The following is a 19,156-nucleotide window of genomic DNA, read 5'->3' on the forward strand; positions in this document are numbered from 1 at the left end:
GACCAAAGGAAGCCCAGATTCAGAAAGCGAAAGCTGGGGGCAGCAGTCACAGGACCAGCACATGATCTGAATTCCTGTGTGCTACATTTCTCATCAGGGCTGGAATGCAGCCTAAACACTCCTCCTTCTTCCTCTGGCACAGAGAAAAAAAGGATTTCTTGCAAGTTTGTGTTTCCTCTTTGGTTTATTCCAAAATCAATAAAGCACCTGATAGGCTCGTTTTCCCCTCACTGAGTAATTAGAGCTCGACAATGATGTTGCCGGGGCCGGACCAGGTTTGTTAGGCCCTGGTGGTTGAAATAGCATCATCGGAAGACAAACAACACAGACTGACTCACAGACGGATAAACTTTCACCTCTTTTCACTTTGCCTCTCAGATTTCTTCTCCCTTCTGATTCTATCTTTGCTCTTCACGTTAGTAAAGGATTTTAACGACCTGCCTTGAAGTAGAGAAAATTGTGGGACACATGATGAACCTAAGGCGCAAGCCAAGTATTCTTGCTATAGGCCTCCCTTCTCTCCTCAAGGGAAAGAGATGTTTGCTATTAATGCATAGTTTGCCTGCTATAAAATTCACCAGATTTAAGTGTGCAGTTTGGATTTAGCAAGTAAACTTATTTTTGTACAGTAGTGTGTCACTATAATACAGTGAAAGAATGGTTTCTCCTGTCTGAGCAACAACATAGGAACTGCAGGCAGAAATATTTCAGTAAATTATTTTAAGCTAAAATTGTCCATATGAACACTGGAATAAAACTGTTATACAGTTTCCTCAAAGATTTAGACTTACTGGCTTTGAAAAGTGCTGTTAAATTGCCAGATATTAAAGTCCTTAGAAATAAAAATTAAATTAAAGGATCATTGCTCTAGGTGGGAAAAAAGACTTCATTTGAAGTTTCTTGTGGGCAGTTATTAATAAGGAAGACAATTCTTAAAATTATTTTTCACCCTTGTGTTGAGGATTTCTAAGATCTGCTCTTAGCAACTTTTAAATATCAAGGAAGTCTGATCAGCTATAGTCACCATGTTGTACGTTATGACATGACAGGCTACTTTTACTATAGCAGGATTTTCAAATGGGGTTTCAGGACACCAAAGGCTACCCAAGAAGCATCTTCATTAAAAATGGGGGCACAGATGTGGCAGGATTCACATCCAAAGTACCAAGGCTCAAATCAAATGACAGTTCTTTTTCCTTTTTACACCCTAGACAAACTTGCTTACAGAAGCAGAAGTGAGAGCAAAGTTACTTTTACTTTTAAATCTATTATTTCTTTTTTTGTTTTGTTTTTAGTTTTTGGGTCACACCTGGTGGCGCTCAGGCTCTGTATTCAGAAATCTGTCCTGGCAGACTCAGGGGACCATATAGGATGCTGGGATTCAAACCACCATCTGTCCTGCATCAGCGGCGTGCAAGGCAAACGCCCTACTGCTGTGCTATCTCTCTGGCCCCATGACTATTATTTCAAAGCTAGGAAAGCACTTGCCTCTGCAGAAGGTTCTTGTGGACATGATTGTAGATAGTGCGGTGATGTCTGATCTCAAGTGAGGAGAGTGCTTAGAGATTCAGACAATCCATGAACCACTTCAGAGAGATAGCTAGATTCATCTTAGGTGAGAGTTGGATACTTATAATGTACTCCAGCCTGTCTCAAATACAGGCAGGGGGTATGGGAAGAGAGAGATGGGGGGCATTGGTGATGGGAAAGTTGCACTGATGAAGGGGGGTGTTCTTTATATGACTGAAAGCCAACTACAATCATGTCTGTAATCAAGGTGCTTAAATAAAGATATTATTGAGAGAGAGAGAGAGAGAGAGAGAGAGAGAGAGAGAGAGAGAGAGAGAGAGAGAGAGAGAGCCCTGAGCACCAATGAACATGGTCCAAAACAAAAATAAAGTAAATGAAATAGTCAATCAGCATAGGGAAAAGCAGGGTGTGGACTCTGTGTTTAAGGGGTTGGGGGGAAGCAGAGTATGTGCCCTGTGTGTTTAGCCAGTTTTTTCAGCTTGCCTAAATCCAGAGGGTTCTTCTAGGTCTTGGGGGAAAATAAAGACTCCTTTCCCCCGGTTTTTCTAGTTAGTGTCTGTCACTTTAAGACATCACGCTTGAACTCTTGCCACACATGTTGGTTGGCCCAAAACCTACCCCAGGTTCATCTGAGGCTATCTGTGGGACCCACTTTTGGGGGTTTTAGGATGTTAGGTCAATCTCAGAGCAATTGAAGTTTAAGTCAAGCCAATATGACAAATGTTCAGGTTTCTGTGGTACCTAGCTGTAACATTAAGATTTTGAAGATGGAAACTCCTTCACCATCTTTCAGTAAGATATCCCATTTTACTGGATCTATGTAGACTTTAAGTTTAGACAACTTATCATGCCTGGAGCCTGGAATTAGTCTTATGCCAGGATACTTCATAGCTAAGGTCTCCCAGTTTTGAGGCCAAAGGGGTTTCCTTTCTATTTCTCCCATATTTTGCTGTGCCTATGCAAACAACAACAACTGCCACACACACACACACACACACACCTTTTGTTTTGTTTTGTTTTTGTTTTTTGGGCCACACCCGGTAATGTTCAGAGGTTACTTCTGGCTCTGCCCTCAGAAATCACTCCTGGCATGGGGAACCATATGGGATGCCAGGGGATAGAACTTTGTTCTGTCCTAGGCTAGCATCCACAAGGGAGATGTCTTACCGCTCTGCCTCCCCATCTTTTAAATTGTATTTTTTACCTCTTATCTTAAAAAAAAAAAGCAAATTACTAAACCTTTGCTATTGTATTAATGGCTTTATTGGAGATACAATAATTTTCACAAGTATACTTGCTACTGAACTTTTTCTTCTTTCTTCTCTTCCATTTTATTTTTAAAGTTTTTTTTCTATTTTCTTCTTTTTTTTAAATAACTTTGCTTTCCCTTATCTGAAGCAAATGTATTATGATCAGTTATGTTAACTATGTGATGCATTTTCTTTGGAAAAAAAACCTCAAGAGTGGGGGAACTTTGCGCAGTGAACTGGTATTGGCAGGGTATAGGGGAGAAAATGGAGTAGTATGGTTGTACTTATCCCTCAGTTGATGCTATTCTTCACTCTCTCTCTTTTTTAAAAAATGATATATTCAAGCATCATTTTTACAGATGTTTGTAATTGGATTTTAGTCATAAAAAGAACATCCCCCTTCACCAGTGTAACCTTCCCACCACCAAGGCCTCCCACTCCCCTACCTGTCTTCTAGACAGGCATTCTACTTCTCTCACTCATTAACATTGTCACCATAGTTGTCAGTGTAGTTATTTCTCTAACTGCACTCACCACTCTTCATATGGTGGTCTGGTCCTACCAGCCCTCATCTCTATTGTCTCTGGGTATTATTACAATATTGTCTTTTATTTTTCTTAAAACCCATAGATAAGTGAGACTATTCTGTGTGTATCTCTCACTCCCTCTGACTTATTTCACTCAGCATAATAGATACCATGTACATCCATGTATCAGAACATTTTATGACTTCATTTCTCCAGACAGCTGCATAATATTCCATTGTGTATATGTACCATAGTTTCTTTAGCCATTCATCTGTTGAAGGGCATCTTGGTTGTTTCCAGAGTCTGGCTATTGTAAATAGCACTGCAATGAATATAGGTGTGAGGAAGGGATTTTTGAGTTGTGTTTTTGTGTTCCTAGGGTATATCCCTAGGAGTGGTATAGCTGGGTCGTATGGGAGCCCAATTTCCAGTTTTTTGAGGAATCTCCATATTGTTTTCCATAATAGTTGGACTAGAGGGCATTTCCACCAGCAGTGAATGAGAGTTCCTTTCTCCCCACATCCCCTCCAGCACTGATTGTTCTTGTTCTTTGTGATGTGTGCCAGTCTCTGTGGCATGAGATAATAGCTTACTGTTGTTTTGATTTGCACTAATGATTAATGATGTGGAACATATTTTCATGTGCTTTTTGATGATCTGTATTTCATCTTTGAGAAATATCTGTTTATTTCTTCTCCCTAGTTTTGGATAGGGCTAGATGTTTCTCTTCTTGCTAAGTTCTATCAGTGCCTTGAATATCTTAGATATTATTCTCTTAAATGATGCATATTGGGTGAATAGTTTCTCCCATTCTATGGGTAGTGTTTATATCCTAGTCATTGTTTTCTTTGAAGTACAGAAGCTTCTCAGTTTAGTCCTATTTCTTTATCTTTACTTGTTTAGTAAAGTCCTATTTGTTTATCTTTACTTCCATTTGTTTGGACAGTGATGTTTCAACTTTGAGGATGCCTTTGGTTTCAATGTCATGGGCTGCTATGCCTATATTTTCCTCTATGTACCTGATAGTTTCAGATTTTTTAATAGTGAGCTGTTTAATTTCCAGATATTAAAAGTTTTTCCTCTGTGTCTGTTTGTAATTCACTTCTATTTTCAGTGCATCATGGTCTGAGAAGATAGTTGATATAATTATCCTCTTGTTTTATGGAGGTATGTTTTATGGTCAACATGTGGTCTATCTTTGAGAATGTCCCATGTGCATTGGAAAAGAATGTATATAAGATTTGGGAGGATGGAGATCCCTAAAATACCAACCAAGCCACTCTCTTCCTTCAATTCCAGTATGTAGTTAATAAGTTTTATCCTGGTTGATCTATCAAATGGTGACAGGTTGGTGTTGAAGTCTCCTATTATTGTGTTGCTATTGATGTCTTTCTTTAAGTCTATTAGCAGTTGTTTTAAGTATTTTGCTGGCAACTTCATTGGGTTCATATATCTAGGAGTGTGATTTTTTTCTGGCTTACAAACCCCTTAATTATTAAAAAATGCCCATCTCTGTTTCTTGTCCCCTTAGGCTTAACTAAAGTTTGGGCTATCTGATATTAATATGAACACCCTAACGTTTTTTGTTTTTGTTTTTGGGGCACACCCAGTGATGCTGAGAGGTAACTCCAGGCTATGCACTCAGCAATTGCTCCTGGATTGGAAGACCATATGGGAAGCTGGGGGATTGAACCGTGGTCTGTCCTAGGTTAGCACATGCAAGGCAAATGCCCTGCCACTTGCACCACCACTCTGGCCCCAACCCAGCTATTTTGGGGGGGGGCACACCCGTTTAACGCTCAGGGATTACTCCTGGCTATGTGCTCAGAAATCCCTCCTGGCTTGGGGGGATCAGATGGGACCCCAGGGGATCAAATTGCGGTCTGTCCTACACTAGCACTTGCAAAGCAGACACCTTATCTCTAGTGCCACCTTCTCGGCCCTCCAACCCAGCTTCTTTTTTAAATATTATTTTTTTATTATTTAATATAATTTTTATTTTGATCATAGTGGCTTACATATTGTTGACAATACTATTTTAGGAACATGTTAACTTAATATCAGGGGGATTCCCTTCACCAAATTGTTCTCCCTACACATCCGTTCCCATTCTACCTCCCATATCTTCCTCCCTCACCCCCGGGGCTGCAAGAATACGTGGTCTCCTCTGTGCCTAACTTGCTACTTAGTGGTCTTACACCTGTTTGGTCTTGGTAGCTCCCTTATTTCCTCCTGTAACTGGGAGGTGGGACTAGATAGATAAAGTTGCATGGTTTTGTTTGAAGAAGAGAAAAGTAATGAACTGGGGTAACAATCAAATACGCCAGAAATGGGTGAACTAGAGGCTCTTGTCATCGGTTTGAGAGATGAAGGGGAGAAAGGTGAATCACCCCAACAGTACAAAAAGAAGTGTCAAATAAAATGTCCAGTGAGCACTCCAACAATAAAGGTAAGCACCACATAAAAGCCATGATCTTGAAATAAAAACATGGCAGAGCACATAGAGAAAGAAAAGAAAGGAAGAAAATAAATATATAAATATAAATGAAGACAACAAGTTCAATAATCACATCAAAACAATGAAATTGACAAAAACTAGATAGATAAATAAAAAAAGGAGAAAACATTGTTTTGTGCTTTTCTTTTTCTTTCCCTCCTGCACAGGCACAGTAAATCTTGGGGTCATTTGAAGAGGAATTCCTTCAGCCTAAGAGCTACAGGATTTCTCCACCCTTGGAGTATATTGTCATGGGATTAACTATAGACTCTGTACAGATTCATTTACTCTCCCCTTGGTGCTTTCGTGCTGTTTGGAAGACTTCTGTTCCATCCTGGGTGATAAAATCAGACCTCTGTATCTAAAGATCTCGGTATCTACACAAGTCAAGGGGGTGGAACTTATGATGAAGTCTTTCTTTGTGGTTCTAGAAGTTCTTCTCCCTCAGTGTCATTTTAATCCGTCTTCTGTGGTTGGTGGTCTTGGTCTTTGCATTGATCCTAGGATGTCTCCAGAAGACCCATTCCATTGCAATTTTCTCAGACAGACCTTTGGAACTGGAGATCATGGTTGTTGTGCAGGCCATAGCTCAAACTCTAGACTAGGGCTTTTTTATTGGTCCCAGGATACATACAGTTTAGTCATGGTTCTATCAGCCAGTCATCTGTAGATCGCAGTCTTGGCTTTTGGACAGACCAAAGGGTGTCAAGTCTTCAGATTTTGTTTTATCATTAGCTAGTGGGGTAGGATAAGCTGCTCTTAGGTCAAGTTGTTCTCATTTTCCTCATTGTCAGGCTATCACTTTAGAGCTGGCACTTGAAGTGTCCCAGACGGGATTTGTTTTCTGTAGCTGTTGTGAAGAACTGTTTCATTTCTATGTCTGGGATCCAGGATTCAAGGCTGGACCAATGATGTCTAATCACCTGTGGTCTAAGTTGGGTCCGCATGACATATTTCTAGGGTGGAGATGTCCCTGTATTGCAAACAAGTATGAGTTCTTATCCCTAGTAGATATGAGCTCATTTTTATACGTAAGCTTTCCCCCTTTTTTAGTGTGCCTTTGCAGGGGGAAATGGTGCTACATTATATTGCCAGTGCTTTTGGGGGTGGAAAGAGAAGAAAACAGAGCAGGTAACACTCCCTAAAAAATATTTAAAAAATAGAAATAAAACTATATGTGCTCACATAAATATATGAAAAATGAAATAATAAGGTAATTAAAGGAACAAAATGATGCAATAGACTGTCTTACATTTGGGGGAAAAGCAGGTAAAGAGGTACTGTGTACAGGCCTTGTACTTATGATGAAAGTATAAGTTTTCCCATTGTCTTTTGGGATTTTCTTGTGGTGTATGCGTTCCCAAGTGCCTTTTCATCATGCACCCTGACCTTCTTCAGATTGGTAAGAGAATCGCGGCAGGAAAGTCTTGGGAAGAGTTCTTGTTTTGGGGGTACTTTTAGAGCTAAGTCCGTTTTCAAGTAACTGTCCATATTAGAAAGAGTTGGTAAGGAGGGACGTGCAGCATGAGTCAGCAGGGGAGTTGGTTGGCTCTTCTTGCCGAGGATGAGGTGTGGGTTTGACTGGGTGTCCCTTCACTTGGGTGCTGGGTACTGGTTCGTTGGGGGTAGGAAGTCAGTTTTGATGCCTAATGGATTAAGAACTGAGGGTGAAGAGTTTTAATAAGGTGGGAAATCTGGATGGGGTTGGGGGGTGCAGGGATATCCAAAGGGGGAAAGGGGAAAGTGTGAGGTGGTACCTCATTGTTGTTTTGATTTGGATTTCTCTGATGATAAGTGAAGGTGATCATGTTTTCATGTGTTTGTTGACCATCTTTCTGTCTTCTTCAGAGAAGTGTCTATTCATTTCGTCTTCCCATTTTTTTTAATGACTATTTGGTTTTGGGGGGCTCAGCTTTCTGAGTGCTTTGTATATTCTGGATATCAGCCCTTTATCTGATATGTTGAGTGAAAATATTTTTTTCCCAGTCAGTTAACTGTCTTCTTGTGTTAAGGAGGGTTTCTTTTGCCATGCAGAAGCCTTTTAGTTTGATGTAGTCCCATTTGTTTATGTTTGACGTTAAAGTTCATGCCATTGGTGCTCCGTCCTCGAAGACCTTTTTGATATATAGGTCTTCGAGTGTTCTGCCTATTTTATTCTCAATAAACTTTATAGATTTGAGTCTGATTTCAAGGTCTTTGATCCATTTTGAATTGACTTTTGTATAAGGAGTGAGGTATGGGTCAATTTTTAGTTTCTTACATGTGGTTCTCCAGTTGTACCAACACCATTTGTTGAAGAGACTTTCTTTGTTCCATTTCAAGTCCTTGGCTCTTTTGTCAAATATTAGTTGAGTGTATATCTGGGGGTGTGTGTCTGGAAATTCTGTTCTAACCCACTAGTCTGAGGTCCTGTCTCTGTACCAGTACCATGCTGTTCTGATCACTATGGCTTTATAATATAGTTTCAAGTTAGGTAAAAAGATGCCACCTAGCTTCTTATTTTTCAATATGTGTTTGGCTATCCTGGGTCTTTTGTGGTTCCAGATGAATTTTATGATTGATTGTTCTAATTCTTTAAAGAGTGATGTCTGAATTTGGATTGGTATTGCATTAAATCTATATAGTAGTTTGGGTAGGATAGTCATTTGACTATGTTGATTCTACCTACCCATGAGCATGGGATGTTCTTCCATTTCCTTAGATCCTCTTCAATTTTTTTCTGGAGTGTTTTGAAGTTTCCCTGGTATAGGTCCTTCACTTTCCTTGTAAGATTGATTCCTAGGTACTTTATATTTTTTGATACTATTTTAAATGGAGTTGTATTTTTGATCTCTCTCTCTCCTCTACTCGTTATTTGTATAGAGAAATGCTACTGTCTTTTGTGTATTGACTTTGTAGCCAGCCACTTTGCTGTATTGGTTAATTGTTTCTAGGAGTTTTACTGTGGTTTTAGATGTATATCACCATATCATCTGCAAAGAGAGATAGTTTGAGTTCCTTGTTCCCAATTTGGATTCCTTTGATTTCCTTCTCTTGTCGGATTGCTATTGCTAGGACTTCTAATATTATGTTGAATAAGAGTGGAGAGATTGGGCAGCTTGCCTACTTCCTGACTTTAGTGGAAATGCTTCTAGTTTTTCGCCATTAAGGATAATGTTGGCTGTGGGCTTTTCATAGATAGCTGTAACTATCTTGAGGAAGGTTCCCTCTAACCTTACTTTGCTGAGTGTTTTCAACATGAAAGGGTATTGGATTTTGTCAAACGCCTTCTCTGCATCGATTGATATGATCATGTGGTTTTTGTCTTTCTTGTTGTTGATGTGATGTATGATGTTGATTGATTTGTGTATGTTGAACCAATCTTGCATTCCTGGGATGAAGTCCACTTGGTCATGATGTATGATCTTTTTGATAAAGTGCTGGATTCGGTTTGCTAAAATTTTGTTGAGAATCTTTGCATCTATGTTCATTAGTGAGATTGATCTGTAGTTTTCTTTCTTGGTGGTGTCTTTGCCATCTTTGGGAATGAGTGTGATATTAGCCTCATAAAAGGAGTTGGGGAGGATTCCTGTTTCTTCGATGGTTTGGAAGAGCCTGTGAAAAAGTGGTAGTAAGTCTTCTTGGAATGTTTGATAGAATTCACCTGTACATCCATCTGTTCCTGGACTTTTGTTCTTAGGGAGTTTCTTAATTACATCTTCAATCCCTCTGAAGTGATTGGTCTGTTTAGGTTTTCTAGGTCTTCCTTATCCAGTCTTGGAAGATGGTATTTTTACAGGAATCTGTCGATTTCTACTGGGTTCTCTAGCCTAACTGAGTATAGTTGTTCATAATATGATCTCATGATATGTTGTATTTCTTGGGGTTTTGTTGTAATCTCTCCCCTTTCATTTGTGATCCTACTGATTTGGGTGTTTTCCTCTCTTTTTTGGTGAGTTTTGCCAGTGATTTGTCTATCTTGTTTATTTTTTCAAAAAACCAACACCTGGTCTCATTGATTTTTTGTATTGTTATCTTAGTTTCTCTGTTGCTTATTTCTGCTCTGGTTTTTATTATTTCTTGCCTCCTGGTTGTGGTTGGATTTCTCTGTTGCTGTTGTTCCAATTCTTTGAGGTGATCTTTTAAACTGTTGGTTTTGTCATTTTCCTGTTTCTTGACATAGGCCTGTATTGCTATAAATTTCCCCCTAATTACTGCTTTTGCCGTGTTTGGAGTTTCTACCCTGTTAAACCCTGTTATTTGATTGTTGAGTATTAGTTGTGTATAAGATGGTGCTTCAGAATAGTGCTACCATTCTGTGTTTATCTTTTGTCTTCTGACGTACTTCGTTTAACATAACATGTTCTAGGTCCATCCACGTTGCTGCAAAGTCTGTGATTGTATCATTTCTGAATGCCATGTAATATTCCATTGCGTATAGATACCACATCTTAATGATCCATTCATCTGTTGTTGGACATCGAGGCTGGTGCCAAGATTTGGTTATTATACTGATTGCTGCGATAAATAGTGAGGTGCACACTTATTTTGGAATGAATGTTCTTCCAACTTGGGGGTATATACCTAGGAGAGCAATTGCTGGGTCGAATGGCAGCTCAATTCTGAGTTCTTTGAGCACTCTCCAGACTTTTCTCCATAAGTGTTGGACTAGGGGGCATTCCCACCAGCTGTGGATGAGAGTTCCTTTCATACCGCATCCCCGCCAACAGAGATTGTTCTCAATTTTTTTTGATGTGAGCCATCCTCCCTGGTGTAAGGTGGTATCTCATTGTTGTCTTGATTTGTATCTCTCTGATGATGAGTGAAGGTGAGCATGTTTTCATGTGTTTTTGGCCATCCTTCTGTCTTCCTCAGAGAAGTGTCTATTCATTTCATCTCCCCATTTTTTATGGCTTTATTTGGTTTGGGGGGGCTCAGCTTTCTGAGTGCTTTCTATGTTCTAAATATCAGCCCTTTATCTGATAAGTCGAGTGAAAAGATTTTTTCCCATTGTGTTAACTGTCTTCTTGCATTAAGTAAGGTTTCTTTCGCCATGCAGAAGCTTTTTAGTTTGATGTAGTCCCATTTGTTTATGTTTGATGCTAAAGTTCTTGCCATTGGTGCTCCATTCTCGAAGACCTTTTTGATATATAGGTCTTCGAGTGTTCTGCCTATTTTATTCTCAATAAACTTTATAGATTCGGGTCTGGTTTCAAGGTCTTTGATCCATTTTGAGTTGACTTTTGTATAAGGAGTGAGGTATGGGTCGATTTTCACTTTCGTACATGTGGTTTTCCAGTTGTACCAACACCATTTGTTGAATAGGCTTTCTTTGTTCCATTTCAAGTACTTGCCTCTTTTATCAAATATTAGTTGGCGTATATCTGGGGGTTTATGTCTGGGAATTCTGTTTTGACCCACTGGTCTGAGGTCCTGTGTCTGTTCCAGTACCATGCTGTTTTGATTACTATGGCTTTATAGTATAGTTTCAAGTTAGGTAAGGAGATGCCACCCAGTTTATTGTTTTTCAGTATGTGTTTGGATATCCTGGGTCTTTTTTGGTTCCAGATGAATTTTGTGATTGATTGTTCTATTTCTTTAAAGAATGGTGTCTGAATTTGGATAGGGATTTCATTAAATCTATATAGTAGTTTGGGTAGGATAGTCATTTTTACTATGTTAATTCTACCTATCCATGAGCATGGGATGTTCTTCCATTTCTTTAGATCCTCTTCAATTTTTTTCTGGAGTGTTTTGAAGTTTTCCTGGTATAGGTCTTTCTCTTCCCTTATAAGGTTCATTCCTAGGTACCTGATATTTTTTGATACTATCTTAAATGGAATTGTATTTTTAATCTCTCTCTCCTCGACTTCGTTGTTGGTATATAGAAACACTACTGTCTTTTGTGTATTGATTTTGTATCCAGCCACTTTGCTGTATTGGTTAATTGTTACTAGGAGTTTTACTGTGGACTCGTCAGGGTTTTCGATGTTTATCATCATATCGTCTGCAAATAGAGATAGTTTGTGTTCCTCTTTCCCAATTTGGATTCCTTTGATTCCCTTCTCTTGTCAGATTGCTATTGCTAAGACTTCTAAGGTTAAATTGAATAAGAGTGGAGAGAGTGGACAGCCTTGCCTAGTTCCTGACCTTAGTGGGAATGCTTCTAGTTTCTTGCCATTAAGTATAATGTTGGCTGTGGGCTTTTCATAGATAGCTGTAATTATCTTGAGGAAGGTTCCTTCTAACCCTATTTTACTGAGTGTCTTTAACATGAAAGGGTGTTGGATTTTGTCAAACGCCTTCTCTGCATCGATTGATATGATCATGTGTTTTTTGTCTTTCTGGTTGATGTGATGTATAATGTTGATTGATTTGTGTATGTTGAACCAACCTTGCATTCCTGGTATAAATCCCACTTGGTCATGATGTATGATCTTTTTGGTGAAGTGCTGCATTCGGTTTGCTAAGATTTTGTTGAGTATCTTTGCATCTATGTTCATTAGTGAGATTGGTCTGTAGTTTTCTTTCTTGGTGGTGTCTTTGCCATCTTTGGGAATGAGTGTGATATTAGCCTCATAAAAGAAGTTGGGGAGGATTCCTGTTTTTTCTATGGTTTGGAAGAGCCTATGGAAAACTGGTAGTAAGTCTTCTTGGAATGTTTGATAGAATTCACCTGTAAATCCATCTGGGACTGGGCTTTTATTCTTTGGGAGTTTTTTAATTACATCTTCAATTTCCTCTGAGGTGATTGGTCTGTTTAGGCTTTCTAGTTTTTCCTTTTCCAGTCTTGGAAGAGGGTGTTTTTCTGTAATCTGTCGATTTCTACTGGGTTGTCTAGCCTAGCTGAGTATAGTTGTTCTTAATATGATCTCATGATATGTTGTATTTCTTGGGGTTCTGTTGTAATCTCTCCCCTTTCATTTGTGATCCTACTGATTTGGGTGTTTTCCATCTTTTTTTTTTTTTTTTTGGTGAGTTTTGCCAGCGGTTTGTCTATCTTGTTTATTTTTTCGAAAAACCAACACCTGGTCTCATTGATTTTTTGTATTGTTTTCTTAGTTTCAATGTTGTTTATTTCCTCTCTGGTTTTTATTATTTCTTGCCTCCTGGTTGTGGTTGGATTTCTCTGTTGCTGTTGTTACAATTCTTTGAGGTGATCTTTTAAACTGTTGGTTTTGTCATTTTCCTGTTTCTTGACATAGGCCTGTATTGCTATAAATTTCCCCCTAATTACTGCTTTTGCTGTGTCCCACAAATTTCGACATGTTGTCTCTTCATTATCATTTGTCTCAAGGAATCTTTTTATTTCTTCATTGATTGTTCTTTGATCCAGCTCTTGTTTAGCAGCACGTTGTTTAATCTCTAGATATTAGTTTTTCTCCATTGCTTCTTCTTGAAGTCCATTTTGACCTCTGTTGCATAGTGATGTGAAAGGGTACTTCTACTGATCCTTACCTTTGTGGTCTTATATAGGTTGGCTTTGTATCCTAAGACATGGTCTATTCTGGAGAAGGTTCCATGAGGGCTTGAGAAGAATGTGTATTCTGCTTTCTGGGGATGGAGGGCTTTATATAAGTCTATTAGCCCTAAATCTTCTAATTTTTTATTTAAAGCTCTTATTTCTTTGCTATTTTTCTGTTTGGTAATCTGTCCAGTGGTGATAGTGGAGTATTCAGGTCCCCTACTATTATCACATTTCCCTTCATGTGTTTCTCCAGGTTTGCGAGCAGTTGCCTCACATATTTTGCTGACTCTACATTAGGTGCATAGATAGTGACCAGGGTTAGTTTTTCTTGATCTAATGTTCCCCTGATCAGTAAGTAGTCACCCTCTTTGTCTCTGATCACTTTCTTGAGGTTGAATGCAATTTGGTCTAATATAAGAGTTGCTGTCCCTGCTCTTTTTTTTCAATTGGCCTGAATAATTACTTTCCATCCTTTTATTCTAAGCCTGTGCTTATCCTGTAGTTGTAGGTGTGTTTCTTGCAGGCAGCAGAAGTCTGGTTTATTTTTCCTAATCTAATTCTCTAAAATGTGTCTTTTAATTGGAGAGTTTAGTCGGTTAACATTTAGGGAGATTATTGAGAGAGAGGACTGTTGTGCAGTTGTGTTGTGTAGGGTGGTTTTTGTTACAATTGGGGGTTTGGATTGTGTAATTCATCTCTGAGTAGGTCGTTTAGGATCGGTTTTGTTTGCACAAATAGTTCTAGTTCATTCTTGTTTGAGAATGTTTTTAGTCTGTCCTCCCATATGAATGATAGTTTTGCTGGGTATTGGACCCTAGGTTGGAAATTTCTTTCATTCAGTCGTTTAAATATGTCATTGCACTGTCTTCTTGCTTGAATTATTTTGAATGGGAGATCTGGTTTGATTCTATGTCCGTACCTTTGTACTTGAGGTTCTTTTTCTCCCTTATTGCTTTAAGGAGTTCCTCTTTCTCTTTTTTTTTTTTTTTTTTTTTTTTTTTTGCCATTTGGATTACTATATGTCTTGGTGTTGGTTTATTAGGGTCTATTTTATTAGGGACTCTTTTCACTTCCTAGATTAGCATTGAAGTTTCTTTCCAGAGGGTGGTGAAGTTCTCTGCTATTATCTCTCTGACTACTTGTTCTTCCCCTTTCCCTATTTCCTCCCCTTCTGGTATACCCACAATTCTTAGATTGTTTCTTTTGTCCTTGCACTGGACTTTTCCTTCCAGTGCTTTGCCTTTTATTTCTTTGTTGGTTTCTTGATCATTTTTTGTTTGCAGTTTTCCTTCGAGTTCTTCAATGTGCTTCTCCAACTCTGTGTTTCTGCTCGTAAGGCTTGTTACTATGTCTTTTAATTCCTTCACTTCTTTTTGTATGGAATCTCATGTTCTTTAACATTTCTTCTTTAATTTGGCTGATTCGTTCATCCATAGATTTCTTATACTCAGTGGCTAGTGTTTCTTTCATTTCTTTGATCAATTCTTGCATTTCCTTCCTCATTGCTGCTTTTAGGTTGCCTTCCCATGGATCTGTGCATTTTGGCGGATTTGGAAACTTGGTAGTGTTTGTCTCCATATCTTCGGATGTTAGGGTTCTCCTTGATTTGCCTATATTTCTTTGCATTTATTGGTGTGCTTTGGAGTGCTGTGCCTTCTAAATTCAGCCTGTTTTGATCCCCTGTGGCGTGGGAATGGGTCCCCTCCCTGAGGGTGGTTCTAGAGGGACTGTTGGGTGAGCTCACTGAGGTTTGGCTCCTCCTGTGCTCTTTATTTGGCCTGGTTCATTGCCTTGCCCTTTTGTTGTCAGCTCATGCTGGTCCTCTTCTAGCCACAATGGTGGAGGGCGCTATTGAGTCTAGCTCTTTCTCCCCTCCTCTACTACCTGGAGGTCAGCCTTCCTTCAGTGGGTCTGGTCACTTCCCTTCTCCTTATTTCTGCCAGCTGGTGCAGTTCTGCTCCTGGCCACAAAGGTTGCGGACGCTGTTGAGCCTAACTCTCTGTTCCCTCCCCTATCTGGGAGTCAATGAAGCTCCGCCCCTTCGAGTTTCCGAAGAAGAAATTCCCCCAGCCAAACCCACCCGGTAGCTGCCCTCAGCCCTTGGGGAGTCTCAGGTCCACTCCGAAGCTCAGGGGGCTAGGTTGCTCTAGGTTACCCAAAGGTCCAGGTGGCAGGCCCAAGCTTACCCAGTCTATTGGTCCCAGCCTGTCCCAGTGGTACAGAGTGGATCTGGTACAGGTGACTCTGGCCGGCTATGTCCCAGGGAACTGCCCTCCTCTGTCTAAGCTCGTGTCAGGTGGGGTGATCTCTGGGGACAGGAGAGTGAAGTGGCTAGTAATGGGGTCTCTGTGCACGCAGGCTGGCGTGCGCGGAGGTCTCCGTGCACGCACGTGGAGCGGCCCCAGGGGAATGCATTCACCCTGTTCACTGGCGCGAGGAGGTCACGAACACGGGAGTCCCTATGCCCAGGTGGAGCAGCTTCAGGGCACTGCACTCACTCTGGTGAGAGACACGCAGGCTGGCGGGTGCAGAGGTCTCCGAGCTCCCACGTGGAGCGGCCTCAAGGGAATGCACTCACCCTGCTCACTGGCGCGAGGAGGTCACGAACACGGGAGTCCCTATGCCCAGGTGGAGCGTCTTCAGGGCACTGCACTCACTCTGGGGAGAGGCACGCAGGCTGGCAGGCGCGGAGGTCTCCGAGCTCCCACGTAGAGCGGCCCTAGGGGAATGCACTCACCCTGGGCACCTGCGCAAGGATGTCGCGGGTGCGGGGGTCCCTATGCCCAGGTGGAGCGGCTTCAGGGCACTGCACTCCCTCTGGGGAGAGGCATGCAGGCTAGCGGGCACGGAGGTCTCCGAGCGCCCATGTGGAGCGGCCCCAGGGGAATGCACTCACCCTGGGCACTGGCGCAGGGTGGGGGGGTCACGGGCGTGGGAGTCTAAACTATTATATAATATTTTTTTTATAATTTTTATTTTGATCATAGTGGCTTACATATTGTTGACAATAATATTTTAGGTACATATTTACATAAAATCAGGGGGGATTCCCATCACCAATTTGTCCTCCCTACACCTCCATTTTTGTTCTACCTCCCATTTCCTCTTCCCTCACCCCAGGGCGGCTAGAATATGTGGTCCCCTCTGTATCTAACCTACTACTTAGTAGTCTTGCACCTGTTTGGTCTTGATGCCTCCCTTATTTCCCCCTCTAATTGGAGGCAGGACTAGCTAGTTCAAGTTGCGTGGTTTTGTTTGAAAAAGAGAAAAGTAATAAACTGGGGTAAGAGTCTAATACACCGAAAATGGGCGGAATCCTTCTAGAGGCTCTCATCATCAATTTGAGAGATGGAGAAAAAGAAGGTGAAACACTCCACCAGTACCAAAAGAAGTGTCAAATATCCAGTGAGGGCTCCAGCTATATCTATAAGCACCACAAAAAAACAGACAAAAAACAAAACAAAATAAACAAAAAACAAACAAAAACAAACAAACAAAAAACACGCCATGGTCTTGAAATGAGAAACATGGCATAGCACATAACAAAAGAAAAGAAAGGAAGAGAAAGAAATAAGTATAATTGGGGACAACAATTTCAATAATCACACCCAAATCGAGAAATCGACCAAAATAGATAGGTAAATAAAAATAATAATAATAATAAATGAAGGTATAATATATATATATATATAATATATATAAATAACCAAGGTTTTGTGCTTTTTGTATTTTTGTTTTTTCCCTCCTGCCCTGGCACAGTAAATATTGGGGTCATTCGAAAAAGAATTTACTTTGCCTAAGAGATATGGGGTTTCTCTGTCCTTGGAGCATACTGTCATGGGATCAACTCTAGACTTTGCTCAGGATCATTTACTCTCCCGGTGGTGTTTTTTTTGGTGTGTGGAAGACTTCTGCTCTGTGTTTAGAGGTCTCAGTATCTGCACAGATCCTGAGGTGGGACTTATGATGAAGTCAGTCTTTGTGGTTCTAGAGGTTCTGTTACCTCAGTGTCATTTTAATCCATCTTCTGTGGTTGGTGATCTTGGTCTTTGCACTGAACCTAGGGTGGCACCTAGGATAGCGTCTTTCTTTGTGCTTCCAGAAGCCCCATTCCGTTACAATTGTCTCTGCTAGACCTTTGGGACTGGGGATCATGATTATTGTGCAGGTCATAGTTCAAACCCTAAACTAGGGCTTTTTTATTGGTCCCAAGATGTATACAGTCTGGTCGTGGTTCTAGCAGCCAGTCATCTGTAAATCCTGATCTTGGCTTTTGGACCTACCAAAGGGTGCCAAGACTTCTGGTTTTGTCTTGTCGTTAGCTGGTAAGGTAGGCTAATCTGCTCTAAGGTCAAGTTGTTCGCATTTTCCTCATTGTCAGGATATCATGTTAGAGCTGGCCCTTGTTGTTGATCCCGCAGTATTAAGGCTGTCCTGGATGGAGTTTGTTTCCTGCAGCTGTTGTGAAGAGCTGTGCCGTTTCTATGTCTGGGATCCAGGGTTCAAGGCTGGATGAATGGTATCTAATCCCCTGAGGTCTAAGTTGATTCCACATGACATATTTTCAAGGTAGGAGATATCCCTGTATTGTAAACAACTATGAGTTCCTATCTCTAGTAGATAAGAGCTCTTTTTTTTATATGTAAGATTTCCCCTTTATTAATGTGCCTTTGCAGGGGGAAGTGGTGCTACATTATAATGTCGGTGTATTTGTGGGTGGACAGAGGGGATAACAGAAACAGGTCACATACCCAAAAACGATAAAAAAAAAAGGAAATAAAAATGTATGTGCTCACAAATGTATATGTAGGACAAACATTTAAAAAATAAATAAATTTAAAAAACAAACAAACAGAAAAAAGAAATAAAATGAGTTAGCGAAGTTTTTAAAGGACCAAAGTGGTGCAAAAGACTACCTTACATTTGGGGGAGAGCAGGTAAAGAGGTGGTGTATTACAGGTCTTATGCCTATGTTGGAAGTACAGTTTTTCCCATTGTCTTTTGGGTTTTTCTTGTGGTGTGTGAGTTCCCAGGCATCTTCCTATCACCCCCCCCTGACCTTCTTCAGATTTGTAAAAATTTGCGGCAGGGAGGTCTTGGAAGAGTTCTTGCATTGGGGATACATTTGGACCTAGGTCTGGTTTCAAGAAACAGTCCACGTTAAAGGGAGTTGGTAGGGAGGGCCTCGCAGCATGAGTCCACAGGGGAGTTGGCTGTCTTTTCTTGCAGGAGACGAGGTGTGGGTTTAACTGGGTGTCCCTTCTCTTGGGTGCTGGGTACTGGTCGTTGGGTAGAAGGTGGATCTTGATGCCTAATAGATTAAGGACTGAGGGTGAAGAGTTTTAATATGGTGGGAGATCTGGATGGGATTGAGGGGTGAAAGGATAGTTGGATTTCTGGAGGGGAGAAAGGGGAAAGTATATGGGAGGGGTATGAAGGGAGAGAAAAGAGAAAATACCTTAGAAAGAAAAGGAGAAGAGAAAGGGAAAAAAGTAAAGAGAAGAATAGAAAAGAAAAAAAAGTAGTGAGAAGAGAGGAGAGAATAGCAACTATTATATAATTTAAAGAATTTTTATACATTCGAATATAACAGTGATAAGAGCATTTTATTGATTAGCTATTTGAAATATAAGTTTCCCATTTTTATTATTTGGTTTTGGTCCTCATCAATATGTGTGTACGACTCTGGTTCTGTGTTCAGAGATCAATCACTCTTGATAGGTTCAGGGGACCCTACACCCCTAGGATCAAATCTGAATTGGCAGCATGCAAGCCAAGCACCATACTGTTGTACTACCTCTCTGGCTTCTTAAGTCCGTAGTGTTTGAGCCTATTGAGTACATTATTCCTTATAAGATAGATATTTCTTGATACATTCAATTCAAACAACACATTTAATTAATTA

The sequence above is a fragment of the Suncus etruscus genome, chromosome 10, assembly GCF_024139225.1.
Source record: "Suncus etruscus isolate mSunEtr1 chromosome 10, mSunEtr1.pri.cur, whole genome shotgun sequence".
Taxonomy (NCBI): domain Eukaryota; kingdom Metazoa; phylum Chordata; class Mammalia; order Eulipotyphla; family Soricidae; genus Suncus; species Suncus etruscus.